We start from the raw sequence: 5427 nt of genomic DNA on the forward strand, positions 1-5427 counted from the left end.
CTATTTCCTTTAAATGTATAAAGTGACAGCAAAAAGATATGACTTAAGAAATAACATTCATTAAAGAGAGTAGAACTAGGATGGGGTTTAGAAAATGTTAAACAGAAGGAACTCCTATGTAGTATTGCTTAACTGTGGGTACAAAGCAGCACTGAACACTCCATGCTCAAGCATTAAGCCTGTGCTGTTTAGACTTGCAGGACTAACAGTTCACCACCCCACGGAGCAAAACAATGCCTTTTTAAAAACTTTATTTGTTGAAATTTTATTCTTGGAGTGGAGTGAAATTTACTTCCCTTTGTATTTCATATTTCTTGTTTTTATTTATTTTTTATTTTTTTTTCCCCATATACCCTGATTTATTTTTCTCCATGGCACACATTACTACCTTCCATCACTCTCTCCTTATCACCCATATTTGTCTTTTGTTTTTGTTTTTTTTTATTTATATGTGAAATTTATTGTCAAATTGGTTTCCATACCACACCCAGTGCTCATCCCAAAAGGTGCCCTCCTCAATACCCATCACCCACCCTCTTTTCCCTCCCACCCCCCATCAACCCTTAGTTTGTTCTCAGTTCTCAACAGTCTCTTATGCTTTGGCTCTCTCCCACTCTAACCTCTTTTTTTTTTTTTCCTTCCCCTCCCCCATGGGTTCCTGTTAAGTTTCTCAGGATCCACATAAGAGTGAAACCATATGGTATCTGTCTTTCTCTGTATGGCTTATTTCACTTAGCATCACACTCTCCAGTTCCATCCACGTTGCTACAAAAGGCCATATTTCATTTTTTCTCATTGCCACGTAGTATTCCATTGTGTATATAAACCACAATTTCTTTATCCATTCATCAGTTGATGGACATTTAGGCTCTTTCCATAATTTGGCTATTGTTGAGAGTGCTGCTATGAACATTGGGGTACAAGTGCCCCTATGCATCAGTACTCCTGTGTCCCTTGGATAAATTCCTAGCAGTGCTCTTGCTGGGTCATAGGGTAGGTCTATTTTCAATTTTCTGAGGAACCTCCACACTGCTTTCCAGAGCGGCTGCACCAATTTGCATTCCCACCAACAGTGCAAGAGGGTTCCCGTTTCTCCACATCCTCTCCAGCATCTATAGTCTCCTGATTTGTTCATTTTGGCCACTCTGACTGGCGTGAGGTGATACCTGAGTGTGGTTTTGATTTGTATTTCCCTGATAAGGAGCGACGCTGAACATCTTTTCATGTGCCTGTTGGCCATCCGGGTGTCTTCTTTAGAGAAGTGTCTATTCATGTTTTCTGCCCATTTCTTCACTGGGTTATTTGTTTTTCGGCTGTGGAGTTTGGTGAGCTCTTTATAGATTTTGGATACTAGCCCTTTGTCCGATATGTCATTTGCAAATATCTTTTCCCATTCCGTTGGTTGCCTTTTAGTTTTGTTGGTTGTTTCCTTTGCTGTGCAGAAGCTTTTTATCTTCATAAGGTCCCAGTAATTCACTTTTGCTTTTAATTCCCTTTGCCTTTGGGGATGTGTCGAGTAAGAGATTGCTACGGCTGAGGTCAGAGAGGTCTTTTCCTGCTTTCTCCTCTAAGGTTTAATGGTTTCCTGTCTCACATTCAGGTCCTTGATCCATTTTGAGTTTCTTTTTGTGAATGGTGTGAGAAAGTGGTCTAGTTTCAACCTTCTGCATGTTGCTGTCCAGTTCTCCCAGCACCATTTGTTAAAGAGACTGTCTTTTTTCCATTGGATGTTCTTTCCTGCTTTGTCAAAGATGAGTTGGCCATACGTTTGTGGGTCTAGTTCTGGGGTTTCTATTCTCTTCCATTGGTCTATGTGTCTGTTTTTGTGCCAATACCATGCTGTCTTGATGATGACAGCTTTGTAGTAGAGGCTAAAGTCTGGGATTGTGATGCCTCCTGCTTTGGTCTTCTTCTTCAAAATTACTTTGGCTATTCGGGGCCTTTTGTGGTTCCATATGAATTTTAGGATTGCTTGTTCTAGCTTCGAGAAGAATGCTGGTGCAATTTTGATTGGGATTGCATTGAATGTGTAGATAGCTTTGGGTAGTATTGACATTTTGACAATATTTATTCTTCCAATCCATGAGCAGGGAATGTCTTTCCAATTCTTTAAATCTTCTTCAATTACCTTCATAAGCTTTCTATAGTTTTCAGCATACAGATCCTTTACATCTTTGGTTAGATTTATTCCTAGGTATTTTATGCTTCCTGGTGCAATTGTGAATGGGATCAGTTTCTTTATTTGTCTTTCTGTTGCTTCATTGTTAGTGTATAAGAATGCAACTGATTTCTGTACATTGATTTTGTATCCTGCAACTTTGCTGAATTCATGGATCAGTTCTAGCAGACTTTTGGTGGAGTCTATCGGATTTTCCATGTATAATATCATGTCCTCTGCAAAAACCGAAAGCTTGACTTCATCTTTGCCAATTTTGATGCCTTTGATTTCCTTTTGTTGTCTGATTGCTGATGCTAGAACTTCCAGCACTATGTTAAACAACAGCGGTGAGAGTGGGCATCCCTGTCGTGTTCCTGATCTCAGGGAAAAAGCTCTCAGTTTTTCCCCATTGAGGATGATGTTAGCTGTGGGCTTTTCATAAATGGCTTTTACGATCTTTAAGTATGTTCCTTCTATCCCGACTTTCTCAAGGGTTTTTATTAAGAAAGGGTGCTGAATTTTGTCAAAGGCCTTTTCTGCATCGATTGACAGGATCATATGGTTCTTCTCTTTTTTTTTGTTAATGTGATGTATCACGTTGATTGATTTGCGAATGTTGAACCAGCCCTGCATCCCAGGAATGAATCCCACTTGATCATGGTGAACAATTCTTTTTATATGCCGTTGAATTCGATTTGCTAGTATCTTATTGAGAATTTTTGCATCCATATTCATCAGGGATATTGGCCTGTAGTTCTCTTTTTTTTTGTTAATGTGATGTATCACGTTGATTGATTTGCGAATGTTGAACCAGCCCTGCATCCCAGGAATGAATCCCACTTGATCATGGTGAACAATTCTTTTTATATGCCGTTGAATTCGATTTGCTAGTATCTTATTGAGAATTTTGGCATCCGTATTCATCAGGGATATTGGCCTGTAGTTCTCTTTTTTTACTGGGTCTCTGTCTGGTTTAGGAATCAAAGTAATACTGGCTTCATAGAATGAGTCTGGAAGTTTTCCTTCCCTTTCTATTTCTTGGAATAGCTTGAGAAGGATAGGTATTATCTCTGCTTTAAACGTCTGGTAGAACTCCCCTGGGAAGCCATCTGGTCCTGGACTCTAATTTGTTGGGAGATTTTTGATAACCGATTCAATTTCTTCGCTGGTGATGGGTCTGTTCAAGCTTTCTATTTCCTCCTGATTGAGTTTTGGAAGAGTGTGGGTGTTCAGGAATTTGTCCATTTCTTCCAGGTTGTCCAATTTGTTGGCATATAATTTTTCATAGTATTCCCTGATAATTGTTTGTATCTCTGAGGGATTGGTTGTAATCATTCCATTTTCATTCATGATTTTATCTATTTGGGTCATCTCCCTTTTCTTTTTGAGAAGCCTGGCTAGAGGTTTGTCAATTTTGTTTATTTTTTCAAAAAACCAACTCTTGGTTTCGTTGATCTGCTCTACAGTTTTTTTAGATTCTATATTGTTTATTTCTGCTCTGATCTTTATTATTACTCTTCTTCTGCTGGGTTTAGGCTGCCTTTGCTGTTCTGCTTCTATTTCCTTTAGGTGTGCTGTTAGATTTTGTATTCGGGATTTTTCTTGTTTCTTGAGATAGGCCTGGATTGCAATGTATTTTCCTCTCAGGACTGCCTTCGCTGCGTCCCAAAGCGTTTGGATTGTGGTATTTTCATTTTCGTTTGTTTCCATATATTTTTTAATTTCTTCTCGAATTGCCTGGTTGACCCACTCATTCGTTAGTAGGGTGTTCTTTAACCTCCATGCTTTTGGAGGTTTTCCAGACTTTTTTCTGTGGTTGATTTCAAGCTTCATAGCATTGTGGTCTGAAAGTATGCATGGTATGATTTCAAATCTTGTAAATTTATGAAGGGCTGTTTTGTGACCCAGTATATGATCTATCTTGGAGAATGTTCCATGTGCACTCGAGAAGAAAGTATATTCTGTTGCTTTGGGATGCAGAGTTCTAAATATATCTGTCAAGTCCATCTGATCCAATGTCTCATTCAGGGCCCTTGTTTCTTTATTGACCGTGTGTCTAGATGATCTATCCATTTCTGTAAGTGGGGTGTTAAAGTCCCCTGCAATTACCACATTCTTCTCAATAAGGTTGCTTATGTTTATGAGTAATTGTTTTATATATTTGGGCGCTCCGGTATTCAGCGCATAGACATTTATAATTGTTAGCTCTTCCTGATGGATAGACCCTGTGATTATTATATAATGCCCTTCTTCATCTCTTGTTACAGCCTTTAATTTAAAGTCTAGTTTGTCTGATATAAGTATGGCTACTCCAGCTTTCTTTTGGCTTCCAGTAGCATGATAAATAGTTCTCCATCCCCTCACTCTCAATCTAAAGGTGTCCTCAGGTCTAAAATGAGTCTCTTGTAGACAGCAAATAGATGGGTCTTGTTTTTTTATCCATTCTGATACCCTATGTCTTTTGGTTGGCGCATTTCATCCATTTACATTCAGTGTTATTATAGAAAGATATGGGTTTAGAGTCATTGTGATGTCTGTATGTTTTATGTTTGTAGTGATGTCTCTGGTACTTTGTCTCACAGGGTCCCCCTTAGGATCTCTTGTAGGGCCGGTTTAGTGGTGACAAATTCCTTCAGTTTTTGTTTGTTTGGGAAGACCTTTATCTCTCCTTCTATTCTAAATGACAGACTTGCTGGATAAAGGATTCTCGGCTGCATATTTTTTCTGTCTAGCACACTGAAAATCTCGTGCCAATTCTTTCTGGCCTGCCAAGTTTCAAAAGAGAGATCCGTCACGAGTCTTATAGGTCTCCCTTTATATGTGAGGGCACGTTTACCCCTTGCTGCTTTCAGAATTTTCTCTTTATCCTTGTATTTTGCCAATTTCACTATGATATGTCGTGCAGAAGATCGATTCAAGTTATGTCTGAAGGGAGTTCTCTGTGCCTCTTGGATTTCAATGCCTTTTTCCTTCCCCAGTTCAGGGAAGTTCTCAGCTATAATTTCTTCAAGTACCCCTTCAGCACCTTTCCCTCTCTCTTCCTCCTCTGGGATACCAATGATGCGTATATTATTTCTTTTTAGTGTATCACTTAGTTCTCTAATTTTCCCCTCATACTCCTGGATTTTTTTATCTCTCTTTTTCTCAGCTTCCTCTTTTTCCATAACTTGATCTTCTAGTTCACCTATTCTCTCCTCTGCCTCTTCAATCTGAGCCGTGGTGGTTTCCATTTTGTTTTGCATTTCGTTTAAAGCGTTTTTCAGCTCCTC

Source organism: Herpailurus yagouaroundi, unplaced genomic scaffold, assembly GCF_014898765.1.
Source record: "Herpailurus yagouaroundi ecotype Mexico unplaced genomic scaffold, PumYag 67616, whole genome shotgun sequence".
Classification (NCBI taxonomy): Eukaryota; Metazoa; Chordata; class Mammalia; order Carnivora; family Felidae; genus Herpailurus; species Herpailurus yagouaroundi.